Here is a 15,980-nt window from a genome sequence, read left to right as displayed (position 1 = left end):
AGATATCCTAATCTAATCCCAGCATTTGGCCCATATTCCTCCAAACCTTTCCTATTCATATACCCATCTAGATGCCTTCTAAGTGTTGTAATTGTACCAGCCTCCACCACTTCCTCTGGCAACTCTTTCCATACATGCACCATCCTCTGTGTGAAAAAGTTACCCCTTAGGTCCCTTTTATATCTTTCCCCTCTCACTCTAAACCTATGCTCTCTCGTCTGGACTCCCCCACCCCAGGGAAAATATTTTGTCTATTTATCCTATCCATGCCCCTCATGATTTTGTTGTAAAGGCAGGAGTATTCACTTATTGGTGTAAATGTAAAGTCATCAGAGGACCATTGGACTGCTCACTCAGGAGAAGGAAGTGACTGGTGGTGAATTTGACCTGAAGGTTGCCACTCCACAAGCAAGAGGAGTGGATGAGAGGGCAGGACCTTCATGGCAACCTTAGCTAGTGTTGAATTAGAACCTTCATTGTTAGCATCACTCTGCATTGCAAAGCAGCCATCCAGCCAATGGAACTACAGCAAAATTAATATGCCATTCAACACCTTGAGTTCTTTTGGCATTCCATTTAATGATGGTCGACCTGACAGTGCAACAACTCTGTCCAACTTTGCATCATATTTCTCAATTTCCTTAACAAACAAAGAATGATTGATCTCAATCTTGAGAGCTCCAATTGACCCTCAGCATCTACTGTGGTCTGGAACATTTAGTTTTTTTGCATCCAGACATTTTGAATCTTGTTAACATTTGAACCAGCAGGCAAACCCTCCAAGATATTGTAGGCTGGCACAGTGGCACAATGGTTAGCCCTGCTGCCTCACAGCGCCAGGGACCTGGACTCAATTCCAGCCTCGGGCAACTGTCTGTGTGGAGTTTGCACATTCTCCCTGTGTCTATGTGGGTTTCCCCCCACAGTCCAAAAATGTGCAGGTTTGATGGTTTGACTGTGCTAAATTACCCAGGGATGTGCAGGCCAGGTGGATTAGCAATGGGAAGTGTGGGGTTATAGGTCTGGATGGGATGCTCTTCAGAGGGTCAGTGAGGACTTGATGGGCCAAATGGCCTGCTTCCACTCTGAAGGGATTCTACATCTGCAATCCTCCAGTCCAGGGTTCCCAATGTTCATCATGCTCAACATGTGGTGGACATTATTTCAGACACTCTGGAATTCTAAGCTTTAATGTAAACTTTCTGTTCACCAGTTTTAATTCATGCTCCATTTCACCAAGGCAACTTAAAAAAAAACAGTAAAATACAAATACTGGAAACCTGAGATCAACAAAAGAAAATATCTATTAGGATTTGTGCAATGGTAGATCATGGAATAAAACAGAGAAAGGCCAGCAGAGATTTTCTTGCACATCCAAACACTTCACCTATTGTGTCCATTGCTCTCAATCTGGTCTCCTCTATGTTGGGGAGACAGGATGCCAATTTGGGGAACATTTCAGAGAACATCTCTGGGACACACGCACTTAACAATCCCACCGCCCTGTGACTGACCACTTCAACTCCCCTCCCCACTCCGCTAAGGACATGCAAGTCCAGGGCCTCCTCCACCACCAAATCCTAGCCACCCGATGCCTGGAGGAAGAATGTCTTAGGTTCTGCCTTGGGACCCTCCAACCACACGGAATCAATGTCGTTTTCACCAGTTTCCTCATCTCCCCTTCCCCCACTGTCTCGCAGATCCAACCTTCCAACTCAGCACTGCCCTCTTGAACTGTCCTACCTGTCCAGCTTCCTGCCCACCTCTCCGCTCCACCCTCCATTCTTACCTATCACCATCACCGATCACCTTCATCTACCTATCGCCTTCCCAGCTACCTTCCCCCCAGCCTCACACCCCCTCCCATTTATCTCTCAGCCCCTTGAGCACCCCCCCACCCCACATTCCTGATGAAGGGTTTATGCTTAAAACATCGACTCTCCTGCTCCTCAGATGCTGCCTGACCAGCTGTGCTTTTCCAGCACCACACCTTTTGACAAAGAAAGATCAGTCAGTCCATCATATCTACACCAGTTCTTTGAGAATGTAATTCTTTGGTCCACATCTCTACCTCTTCTCCTACAAGAAAATATTTACCAGAATATTACCAAGACTGGAAGGCTTGAGTTATAAGGAGAGGCTGGCGAGGGGAGACTATTCCCCCGGAGTGTAGGAAGTTGAAGGATGACCTTATAGATGTTTACAACATCATGAGGGGCATAGATAAGGTGAATAGCAAAGGTCTTTTCCCTGGGGTGGGGGAGGTTAAAACCAGAGGGCATAATTTTTAAGGTGAGAGGAGAAAGATATAAAAGGGGCCTGAAGGGCAACGTTTTGACACAGAGGGTGGCTTATATGTGGAATGAACTTTCGGAGGAAATGGTAGATGCAGGTACAGTTACAACATTTAAGAGACTTTTGGAAAGCTTTAGATGGATATGTGCCAAATGCAGCCAAATGGGACTGGATTAGTTTGGGAATTTGGTGGGCATGGACAAGTTGGACCGAAGGATCTGTTTCTGTGCTGTATGACTCTATAACCCTGTACACCTTTCAGTTCCAAACATTCCTCTGGTACACTTTTGAAAGATATTCATGATTATGTGTTGACCACTTCCTCTGGCAGCACACAGAGGGTTAATAATGCTGATATGGACACTTTGTCAGAACAAACCTGGTTGTTTAGGCATGCTGCACTGGGTGTGCCTCACCTGTTGATTCCTTATGGATCAGAGAAGAAGTCTGGGGAAGAAAGTCACAAATTAAATGCCCATAATTTTTTATTATGATATTGCCCTTTTAAGACAAATTATGACACCAACTCAAGGAAGTTTTATTCGTCTTTTAAGCATCACATCCCCACCGTAACAGTTGCAATGTTGAAAGTTCGATGGCAGCTGTACAGAGTGGAATAACTTGCCAGACATGGGAGCCATCCTTCATGACTATCTTTTCCATGGATGGACAGCTTAGATCAGAGTTACTGGGCTCAGGCACACACACACACACTTGAAAATCTCTTGAAAAGATGGCAGAATTGTCAGCTTTGACAAAGGGTCAGTGAGACTCGAAATGTCAGCTCTTTTCTCTCCTTACAGATGCTGCCAGACCTGCTGAGATTTTTCAGCATTTTCTCTTTTGGTTTCAGATTCCCGCATCCGCAGTAATTTGCTTTTATGGCAGAATGGAATTCCTGGCTGAATGTGAATTGGCCTGACCTGCACTGAATTATCCCACGGTCAGCCTAATCTTAGCATCTCGCAGGCAAACACCGAGTGGGAGGATACGGACTGTGAGTGGGGGAACTTGTCATTTAGGAGGAGGGGAGGGGGTTTAGTGAGATGTTGTGGTGAGTCGATGCAGGACATTTCAAATCCCGCAACAACTCACTAAGGACCCGGCATCCAAGTTAATATCGGCAGCTAGGTTTCCATTGACGTACCATGGGAGTGCCTGTGAGACTTTTTGGACATCAGCCAGGGAGCAGTAGATATGATTCTCCTTGAGGTTGAGGGGTGGGAGCTACATTTACGTAGCGCCTTTCACAAAACTTTGCAATTCACACTCTAGAAACTGTGTAGTGTAGAAACTGCAGCGGCCAATGAGGTAACTCTAATCCTAACGAGTTCCCACAAACAGCAATGAGGTAGTCACCAGGTAAACTGTTTTTTAAAAAATGTTGGATAAGGAATACCAGGGTACGAAGGGAGAACTCACCTGCTGTTCTTTGACATTGGGGCCTTGGGATCTTTTGTACCAACATGAGGTAGGGTCTTATTTGAAAGATAACATTTCTGACAGTGCAACACACCCTCTACGCTGGGATTCCTGTCCAGGTTATATGCTCAACCTCCTGGACTGAGAATCAAATCCTCAATCTCGGTGTCTGGAATACACTGACCCGAAGTAAGGCATACAGATCAGGGAAATCTATTTGTGTTCAAGTCACAAAAAGGGCATTTGCATTTCAGTAGTAGGCCGTAGCAGTGAGTAGTGAAAAAGTAACAGATTCAGTGGAAAAAAAACAGATCTTTCAGGCAAGGAAAGGGAAGGCAGCAATGTCCTGTGTGAAATGTGGTAAGATACTGACAATGACCTGTGGGTTAAAAATGGGTGGACTACTTATCATCAGTAACCCAGAAAGCAGGAATGCACTTGAAGCAATTGCCGCACTAAAAGCTTCAAATGGACTCTAATTGCATGGTTTGTCATATCCATTATGGGCTTCTTACTGACACCTCAGTTTGTACAGGCTACCCTGACACCTAAAGGTTGTTTGGAACTTTTGTTTTCACCGTCTGCCTCCAGAGGACAGAGAGAGCGGTCTCATGTCCCAGCCACCCCCAGCAGCCCTGCCACTTTCTACCACCCAGCCTATCGAGGGAGGGACACTGTGAAATTCAAGGAGAGGAAGTTGGAGGTGAAAGTGTAAGAGAGTGACTTGCAGAAAATGGGCACTCTCCTTGCGTGATATTCATTCTTTGCCTCCGCTGCCTAGCAACAGTGGATGCCCATTTTTTACATAATTGGCATCCAGCGTGAACAAGATGTGGCAGTGGTGATGGAAAATTGAACATAAATAGTCTAGGGAATTATGTTTATTCACTTACAAAACATGGGCAAGGCTGACATTTTTTACCTGCCTCTAGATGTTTTTGGAAAGGTGATGGTGAATTGCCTTCTTCCATACAACAAAGTGGCTTGTTAGATCATTCCAGAGGGTAGCTATAATGTCAACCGTATTGCTGTGGGTCTGAATTCCCATCACGGATATATTGGTAGGTCTCCTATCCCAAAGAAATTTAATGAATCACTTTTTTTTAATGAGAGTCTGGTCATGACAGATCCAAGCTTTAATTTTCAAATTCTAAATTTATTGAATTAATTGAGATTACATTCCCCCAGCTGCTGTGGTGGGATTTGAACCCATGCCGCTGGATCATTGGTCTTGGCTTCTCGATTATTTGTGCAGTAAAGTAACCACTGAGTTACCGTAATTGTAATTGAGTCTAACAGAAGTTATGCAAGAAATCCAAAGCTAGGTGAGGAGGTATCTGGTGTCATGTGATGCCAATTTCCACTGCCAAAATATCGACAAACAAATGCAGAAAGCTTCAGCAGGCATCATCTCAGACCGTAAGATGTAGAACAGAAATAGGCCATTCGGCCCATTGAGTCTGATTACTATTCAATGAGATTATGCCTCATCTGATAATCCTTATTTCCTGCCATTTCTCCATTCGCTTATTGATTAGAAATCAGTCTCTTTCAGCTTTGAGTCGAGAGCGTAGTGCTGGAAAAGCGCAACAGGTCAGGCAGCATCTGAGGAGCAGGAGAATCGGCGTTTCGGGCATAAGCCCTTCATCATTTCAGTGCTTTTCCAGCACTATGCTCTCGACTCTGAGCTCCAGCATCTGCAGTCCTCATTTTCTCCCTCTTTCAGCTTTGTGTGTGTTTAATGATCCAGCATTGACAACCTTTTGCGATAAAGAATTCCACAAATTCATTACCCTCTGAGAGAAGGAATGTCTCCTCATTTCTGTCTTAAAAATGCAACCCCTTATTCTGCGATTATGTCCTCTGGTCTTAGATTCTCCCACAAGGGGAATCACCCGATGTGTGTCTATCTTGCCAAGTCCCCCAAGTATCTTGTATGTTTTGAAAAAAAAATTACCTTTCTTTTTTTTTGTTCCAATAAGCACAGGCCCAATTTGCTCAATCTCTCCTTACAAGACTGTCCCTCCACAGCTGGTATGAGCCTGGTGAACTTTCTCTGGATTGTCTCGAATGGCTGTATCTTTTAGATAAAGGGCTGTGGTCTGACAAGTGCCTTGTGTAGTCTTAGCACAACCTCCCTAATTTTGTACTTCATTCCATTTGAGCCAAAAACCAGCATTCCATTTGCCTTCACTATTAGCCAGTGAACTTGGATGCTGGATTTTTTGTGATTCATGGCGAAGGACACTCAAATCCCCCTGTTCTGTAGCTTTCTGCAATCCTTCTCCACCACTGAGGGTTTAACTCTGTCGTTGAACAATAGTGAACATGTTCTTGTCATTCCTTCTCATGCTGTTTTAACGTGAAGACCAAATAAGCAAAATAACACAAAGCATGGGGCCAACCCTGGGGCCCTGACTGGAACTGTGAGAAGTAAGTTGATTAAAATCTCACCCAGTTTGGGTTGGAAAGTCAATGTGTAGACAGTCAGGTGGGGGAAGGAAGCAAGAATAGTATCAGGAACTTTGCGAGTAAAGTCACAGCTGAGGGTGGCAAAAAGCAGGGACATTGGAGACAGGAATGCTTACTCAACTGGTAAGGTGATAAAGCATTCATCCCTGATACTGGCGAAAGTGAGGACTGCAGATGCTGGAGATTAGAGTAGAGAGTGTGGTGCTGGAAAAGCACAGCAGGTCAGGCAGCATCCGAGGAGCAAGATAATCAACGTTTTGGGCAAAAGCCCTTCATCAGGAATGATGTTTGTGACTTGGCATTTCTGATAAAGGACTTTTGCCCAAAATGTTGATTCTCCTTCTCCTCGGATGCTGCCTGACCTGTTGTGCTCTTCCAGCACCACACTCTCGATCCCTGACACTGGGCCCTCTTTTAAAGCCATGGACATCACATATTATTTTCACACACATGACAAAGCAAGCCCATTTGAATGGACACTTGACCACCCATTCTCTCTTAGCCATTGGGAACCACATGAAATACGCCCTGGAATAGTCTGGGCCAAAATCAGACCGTGTACAAGGGACAAAAAGATATATTTAGTTCTCCTGGTTGCAAGTGAAACCCCACAGAGCACTGAACAAGTACAGCAGATCAAAATCAATATACAGACATCATTGCCAGGGGCTAAGATGAAGCGTGCAAGAGATAAGTCACACAATTACTTTCCTGTGACAGTCATATGTTGTAATGTCAGAGATGTCTGACATGAGTTGTGAAATGAAAGCAGGAAGTACTGGAAAGTTGCTGTGGATTAATCAGCGAGCATAACGAGAAAAGGACAGCTCAACATTCAGGGTGAGGCCCTACAAGGATGATATCATTGTTACCTGTTTGTGAGTAAGCTGCCCTAGACATCTTAGTGGGATGATACACCTTTAAGAGCACACAATACATCTATTGTATGCTTTGTGATGTAAGTGGAGTTCTGCACAGATTTAAAATGCTAAAAATAACCATCTGCATTGCAAAAGTAAATAGGTCTCCAGTTATGAAATTCATACGTTCAATCAAATATGTATTGGCTTACTGGTAGTTATTCAAAGTTGGTACAAAAGAATTCTCTTGTTGTTTAATGTTAACCTATTCTTCACTAAGACCGAGTTCACTGATATTCATAGAAACATAGAAATTAGGAGTAGGCATTTTGGCCTTTTGACACTGCTCCAGTATTTAATATTATCATGATGTACCTGAAAAAGGAGCAATGCTCTGAAAGCTTGAACTATAACCTGGTGATTTTCGACAATGTTATCATGGTTGATCATCCCCAATTTAGTACCATGCTCCTGCTTTCTCTTCAAGCCTTTTGATCCCTTTCACACTCAAAACTGTATCTAACTCCTTCTTGGAAACAGTCTTAGCTGCTTTCCACTGGCTTTGTCTCATGATATAGTTAGTGCTGTCCTGCTGAACAAGTGTTAACTTTACAGACATGTTCAAGCAGGGTCGATGGGCAATGGGAGTTAAGAGCACAATTTGTAGATGGTTTCCTAATCAACCTGTTTATTGGAAATAGGTGCAGAAGTAGACCATTCAGCCCTTCGGGCCTGCACCACATCAGAGATGATTTTACACATCTCTGGACTTGAACCCAGATCTCCTGACTCAGAGGTAGGGACATTACCAGGACACCATAACAACACCCCAGGACACAATTTGTATGAAACAGGATTACCATATCAATTTTTTTTTTCTGTTCATGGGAAGAGGGCACTGCTAACTATGTCAGTGTATAGTGCCCATTCTTTACTGCCATGGAGAAGGCAATGGTGAGATACTTTCTTGACCATTGCAGCACTTGGTGTGTATAAATACCTACAGTGCCGTTCAGAAAAGAGTCCCAGGAATTTCACTCATGACATTGAAGGAACAGAGATATATTTTCAAGTTCAGATTGTGATTGTGGCTTGGAAGGGAACTTGTAGGTAGTGGTGTTCCCATTAGGGTCACAATTGTATACTTAATTCCTTGCAGTTGCCTCAAATTGCCTAAATGTTGCTTCCTTATTGAATCCTTGCCAAAGTTATTCAATTTGAGTGAATGGGAAGTTACTTATAGTTAACTCTGGCTTGTTAAACTAAATGACAAGTTCTAAATGATTGGCTGGGTCAAAGTCTTTTGTTACTGGTAGGAATGAGAGGTCTCTCTCTCCCCTTCCAACTCCATTTTGATGTATCCCTTCCTGTTCTTTGATGGTTTATATTGCCCTAAATGAACTTTGGATATGTATTCAGTTAAAAACATGGGTGTTTTACTAATCTTGGTTAATAGATGAAGAAAAATAAGGGTGATTTGGTGATTAGTAGCAAAATCCATCATTGGTTTCTCATTGGTACAGCACTCTTGGATTGATATTCCATTGTTCACTCCTGTGATATCTGTTTACTCTGGCTGTGTTTGGGGCCAATTTCAACCGTGCAAATGGGAAGATTTCAATTATTTAAAATCTCATCCTTTTTGCTCTTATTCTGTTAGATTCTGGAACTTCTAGGTTTTCATTTTATGATGACAAAAACTTGCATTCATAAAGCATATTTAATGAGGGAAATCAAAATAGGGTGTCACTAAATTAAAGAGTTATCAGCACAGGGTGACAAATGATTGGACAAGCAGTTTACTAAACATCTTACAGGAAGAGAGACCTAGAGATGAAGAAATTGAGGGATGGAATTGCAGCATTTGGAGCTTAGAAGAGTGAAGGCATAAGACCACAGGAGCAGCTGTAGGCCATTCAGCCTATTGAGTGTGTTCTGCCATTCAATGGGATCGTGGCCAACCTGATCATTCTCACTTCCAGCTTCCAGTCTTTTTACCATAATCCTTGACTGCCTTAATGATTAAAAATCGATCTCAGCATTGAATGTGCTTAATGGCACAGCTTCTACAGCCCGATGGGGTATAGAATTTCATAGATTCACTGGTGGAAGAAATTTATCCTCACTTCTGATTTAAATAAGTGATTGCTTATTCTGAAATTGTACTCTCTGGTCCAGGACTCTCCCATAAGTGGAAGCAATCTTCCAATATCCGCCCTGTTAAGTCCTCTAAGTATTTTGTATGCATCAATAAGATTGCTTCCCATTCTTTTAAACTCCAATGAGTATTGGTCCAACCTACTCAACATTTCTTCATAAGGCACTCCCTCCTACCTGGGACACACTATTGAACCTTCTCTGGACTGCCTCAAATGCAGTATATCTTTCCTCAGGTAAGGGGACCAACACTTTTCAGAATATTGCAGCTGTGATCTGACTTGTATAGTATTAGCAAGGTCTCCCTTTTTTTTTTCATATTCCTTTCACTTTGAAATAAAGACTGACATTCATTGTGACTTGCTGAACCTGTATGCTAGAGTTTTGTGATTTATGCCCAAGGACTTTCAAATCCCTCTGTACTGTAGCTTTCTGTAGTCTTTCTCCATTTCGATAATGATTAGCTCTTTTGCAGTCCCTGCCAAAGTGCATAACCTCACATTTTCCCACATTTCATTCCATCTGCCAAGATTTCACTCACTAGCTTTATTTGTCTATATTCCATCTGCAGACTCAGCTCATTGGAGTCAATATGGTTTCACAAATGGGAAAATCACCCTCACAAATTGATCAGAATTCTTTGAGAAGGTAACAAGCACGATTAATTTTGCACACAGATTTTGTCCTTTTGTTTGCATATTCCTGTAAGAATAATAGTTCTGTTGTCAGAGGGGAGATAGTCAGCTCCTTCATTATCCTTTCATGTTTCCTGACACTCTTCAGGTAAAACATTCCATGGGTGTCATAAAAAGAATTTAAAATCACACAACACTAGGTTATAGTGCTTCCAAATAAATCAGTTGGACTAACTTTCAGAGCATTGCTCCTTCATCAGGAAGCAGCACTCTGAACATTAGATTCCCCAACAAGTCCACACTGACCCTTCGAAGAGCAACCCACCTAGACCCATTTACTCTTGACTAATGTACCTAACACTATGGGCGATTTAACATGGCCAATTCACCTAACCTGCACATCTTTGTGATTGAGGGAAGAAACCGGAGCACCCGGAGGAAACCCACGCAGACACAGGGAGAATGTGCAAACTCCACACAGACAGTCACCCAAGGTGAGAATCGAACCTGGGTCCCCGGTGCTGTGAGGCAGCAGTGCTAATCACTGAGCCACCGTGCCTTCAGGTTACCATCCTCCAAGGAAGACTATGAGATACACAGCAACACACAGTGGCCAAGCAGAGGCTGATAACCAAGTTCGGTACCCATGAGGATGGCCTCAACCGGATGTCAGGTTCATGTCACACTACAGGTGACCCCACTACACTATACCACACATAGATACACACACACAAGCACACATACTCTTACATACTCACACTCACGCAGGTTGTCTCTCACATACATGCTCTCAGACACACACACGTACACCCTCCACACTCACAGTCACACACACACCCTCTCATTGGCTTATACTCCATGACACTCATGTGCACACTCTTCCAAGCACGCTCATACACACACACTCTCCCACACACACACACTCACATTTTATAAATTCCTATTTTGTAAATAGAACCAGTCTGACTCAAGACTGGGATACAGACAGACTCTAACCTCACACCTTTAATACATTGTCTGAGCTGAGATGTCACTTTTTTTATAAAACCTTAAGTTATATCTAGGTTTGTTCAATATATTGTATCATGCAACTGATACAATATATTGAACAAACCTAGAGATAACAAGGTTTCATTAAAACAAGTGACATCTCAGCCTGGACAATGCATATAAATTGCTGTAAATTTTGTGTCTTGTGATCCTGCTCCACAACCACCTGATGAAGGAGCAGCGCTCTGAAAGCTAGTGCTTCCAAATAAGCCTGTTGGACTATAACCTGGTATTGTGTGATTTTTAAGTTTATCCTGTTTGAGGTCGTGCCCCTTTAAGAGAGTGTCCCTTTAAGGCAGTGCCCATTTAAGACTGATACCATTTCAATTGGTCAGGAAAATGCTGCCTAAGCGAAACCACAACCTATTAGATAAGAAGACATGTGCTTTCAGTTTTTTTTCCAAAGAAGCCTTATAGGGAAAAATGTTTATTTTGCCACATACCAAAGTTCAGCACCACCTTTGCTTACCATTGTAATTAAAGGCACGAACTTCAGACAGCTGTCTGGGTTTCCCCTCGGTTCCGGCATTCCAGGTTGATCACCTTCGAGAGAAAACAAACAATGACTCAGATTCAGACGGTTAAACATTCACACAGTTTCTGTTGCTGCAAGAGAATTTCTTAACCCTTCACGACGCCAGGAATCAGAGATTAAATTTCCAGGGCCCTTCTGGGACCAACACTGTGGGATAGGAAATCACTAGGGAGTATTTGCACAGTGCCTGAGTTGTTAAAATTTAGTAATTCGAAAATAAAACTGCTGAAGGTGCAGGGGCAGAAGGACTGTTCAGCCGACAATCGCAACTCATCTGACAGTGGAACAAAGGAAGTGTGCTCAATCCAGTCAGCTTTGCGAGCACTGAGGGTGGTGGATGAGTTTGGGGGAAATGGTGGGCAGGGGGTTTTGGAGAGGTTTGGTAGGTGGTCACTCAGAAACACAAACCTCCAGCCCTTTTCAGTCTGACCAGCAAGTCGGGGGCTGTAATATGCCGAGGTGATTGGAACCTCGGGTTCAACCCTCCGTATAATGTGGCTGAATTGAAAAGGCTGAAGGTCAGAGCACGGTTCAGGCCCACGTTTTAAAATGGGCCAGAGAGTTGTTGCAACAAATTGGCCTAAGTCTTCACTTTAACTATGCCTGTGCAGTATTCTCTGTGGACTAAGGGTGGTCTGGTGGCTCAGTAGTTAGCACAGCTGCCTCACAGTGCCAGGGACCTGGGTTTGATTCCAGCCTTGGGTGACTATCTGTGTGGAGTTTGCACATTGCAGCTGTGTGGGTTTCTGCAGGGTGCTGTGGTTTCCTCCCACAGTCCAAAGATGTGCAGGTTAGGTGGACTGGCCATGGCAACGCAGGATTACAGGGATAAAAGTGGGAGGGGCGGTAATTGGATCTGGGTAGGAATCTCTTTGGAGAGTCAATGCTGAGCTTGATTCCCTGAATGGTCATTTTCTGCACTGTGGGGATTCAATGATTCTCACAAAGGTGGGAGGTGTTTGGGTATTTGTAAATCTTAGCCTTTTGGACATTGCCCTGTCTATCCCTCTACATTTGCCTGTCCTCGGATGCTGCCTGAATTGCTGTGCTCTTCCAGCCCCACTAATCCAGAATCCCTCTACATGCTCAACTATCACCTGGAGGGGCTCTTTGTCAATTCATAAGTGAGGCAAGGTGTCAAATGGGATATTGTTCTATTACTGACCACTTTGCATAATAACTGGGAACATCTTCACTTTTCATGTATCAGCATTCTGCCTCTTGAACGTTTTGGTCACACCATTCAACATCTTTAAGTAACTCCCCAACACTCTTCTCATGCCCCAGGACTGGGATTGTTTCCTGATGACTCCGTAAGAAGCCTCGTTGAAAGCATTTGGAAAATGTCATGAAGTGATGAATATTTGTCCTGTATAAGCTTGTGTTTCTGGGCACTTTGAGGTTAAGCAGGTGATGGATGGAGATTTATACAGACCACAATGCAGAACCTGTCATCACTGTGCAACAGAGGAGCAGAGAGTGCTGATGTGCTGTGTGAAGAAAGATAGCGGCCTGGAGTGCTCTGGCCACCATAAGCCAGCACATTATATTTTTCCCTGGCCGGGTGTTTGTCTTCAGCAATGTTAGTTGTTAGCAAGATTGCCCCTGAACCATTTTAGCAACCCAAGCAGGATAATCCCAAAGCAGTACTGAAGGGATGCTGCATTGTCAGCAGCATCATCAACAGAGACCTGGTCTGCCCTCTCAGGCGGACATAAAACAATCTCATAAGCCGATCTTAAAGAAGAGCTAAGGAGTTCTATTTGATTCTTGTAGGGCATTAGCTCATTGCTGGTTATGGGTGTCCTCATGAAACTTGGCTGCTTTATTTCTTACAGTAGAACAGTGCCTGCACTTCAAAAAGTATTACATTGGTTGTAAAGTTCTTTGGGATAGTTTAAGATCATAAACAGTGTCTCAAAGTTGTAAGTCTTTTATTCTTTCATTTCAAATCTCTTTGGAAACCCAGCTCATGAGGTGCCTTCAAAGGCAATGGCGTGCCCTGTGATTCTATTGCACAGCTTCTGTTTGTCTCTTCATTGCACCTGGCAATGATGAACAACACATTGCTTGACACAGCTAACTGAAACCTCATGGACAGGAATCCTGCCTTGAGCAAACCAGTGCTGTAAATTCCGTTGTTGACTCCTTCAGCCAGGATTGGATTGGTGCTTCACCCCTCAGGGTGCAAAAGGGGTGGGGAGACAAGATATTGTTCTGCTAGCTTCCTGCTCTGTCTGACTAAACACCTATAACACACACACACACACACTCAGTCTTTCTCTGTCTCTCTCTCTCTCACATACAAACACACACGCACACTCTCTCTCTCTCTTACACACACACACTCTCACACACACTCAGTCACACACACTCACTCTTTCACACACACACACACGCTCTCTCACACAAATACACACTCTCATACACACACTCTCTGTCACACACATACACACACACTCACTCTCTCACACAAACACACTCTCACTCACTTCTCACACACACATTCTCTTTCTCACACACACACTCACACACACACTCTCTCTCACACACACACTCACTCATTCACTCACACGCTCTCTCTCTCACACACACACACACACCACTCGTGCATTCCAAAGTCACAATTCTTGGGAACACGTCTATTTTTTGAGTAAGTGCTTTCCTCCATCTCTGACCGATCAGTCAACCTGTCCAACATTCATTACTGAATGTGCAGAAGTTTCCACCATTAAAAAGCAAAGCTCTTGTCATCTGTCTGGAAGCTGACTCTGATCAATTGCATTTGACCATGGTCTAAGCTTTGGAGTACTAATCCAGCTTTCATTAAAGTCTCCTTTTTACACCTACATAACATTTCCAGACTCATCTTCCCATCTGCTCAACTGCTCAGGGAAATCTTTCAGGTTCTGGACTAGAATATTGGAAAGGTCTCCTGTTGACCTCCCATAATCCTTCTCACTCTGGCCTGCCGCCTTAGTTACCCAGCAGCCCGCTGACCTACATTGGCTATAGTCTGAGGAAACCTCAACTTTACAATTCTCACAATTGTGTTTAAAACCCTCCCCAACCACACTGTAACTTCCTCCAGCCTGGCAGATTGTTGAGACAATTGTACTCTGTCCTTTTGCACATGCCTAATTATAATCACTTTACCACTGGTGGACATGCTTTCAGCTGCTAAGGCCCTGAGTTCTGGAATTCCCACCCTAAATGTCTCCATCTCTCTCCCTCTTTCAGATGCACCTTAACACTTGTCACTTTGGCCAATTTTTGGTTATCAGTCTTCATATTTCCTTCTATGGTTTGTTCGAATAATTTACTGATAACTTTTTTGTGAAGTAGATCTTGTTATGTCAAAAACACTAAATGCAAATGATTTATTATTGAAAACTTGATTTTGAAAAAAATAACAAATTTGAGTTAATGACCTTTATAGTCAAGAGAAGCTCACCTGGACTGGAAACATCAGCTATAAGCACTGGCTCTGGGTATTTCCATTGTCTCCAACCAACTTGACCATACACTCTTGCCATTGGATCTTCCTCACATGTGGCCCCCTTTCCACAGCCAATTAGAAAGTGAGCAGATTTTTGAAATGCACAGAGGCCGGAATACGGTCACCAAATCACCTTTTATTTACATGTGCATAGTACATGGGCTCTGACCAACCAGCTTAGAACCAGTCCCGTGAATGAGGACGCTCTCTGACATGGCTGTTTGCATTTGTCAGCCAGGGCTCCCTGATTGTCCCAATCAAGGATCTCATAATCAATGAGACCCACCTGACCCTTTTTCCAATCACTAAATATTTCGTCACTCAACTGAATTGATCAAAGCAAATTTCATTTAACACACATACACATATACACAGAGGCATACACAAAGATGCAGATTGACAAACAAGTACACAACCACATGCACACACACATATACACACAGAAACACAAGCACAGACATGCAAATAAAACACAGATCATCATAGGTACACAAACACACACACAGCTACGTACACATACGTAGAGACACACAGACAGGTATACAAAGCTATGTGAATGAATAATTTCATTGTAACATAAATCTAGTAAGATTATGTAATAAGAATTCAACACCATTTTGAGTCACACAAAGAATAAAAATAAATTCCTTAAATAGAATTCATGTTCTGTTCAAATTGGTCTCAAGCATGGTTCCAGGGTTTCTGCAAGGTCGCTGCAAGATGTTCCGGATCTCGAAGAATTCCTGCACTGGCTACAGCAAGGACAATGCCAATATCCCAGGAGATCCTGGCTCCAGTGCTGCCACTGCCTCACCAACATCACCAAGACTCCAGGCTCCAGGCCTACTGCCACTGGGAATCCCCATTCAGGTGCCACTGCAGCCAACACCTCCTGCTGCCTTCCCTAAAAGACCAGGCTCCAGGCCTACTGCCACCAGGAGTCCCCCCTCAGGTACCACTGTGGCCTACACCCCCTGCTGCCATCCCTAAAAGACCAGGTTTCAGGCCTACTGCCACCAGGGGTCCCTGCTCAGGGTGTCCAATACAGCCAACAC

Source organism: Chiloscyllium plagiosum, unplaced genomic scaffold (genome assembly GCF_037043375.1).
Source record: "Chiloscyllium plagiosum isolate Xiang-an unplaced genomic scaffold, Cpla_swu_hap1 HiC_scaffold_13, whole genome shotgun sequence".
Lineage (NCBI taxonomy): Eukaryota > Metazoa > Chordata > Chondrichthyes > Orectolobiformes > Hemiscylliidae > Chiloscyllium > Chiloscyllium plagiosum.
This window is presented reverse-complemented; position numbering follows the sequence as displayed.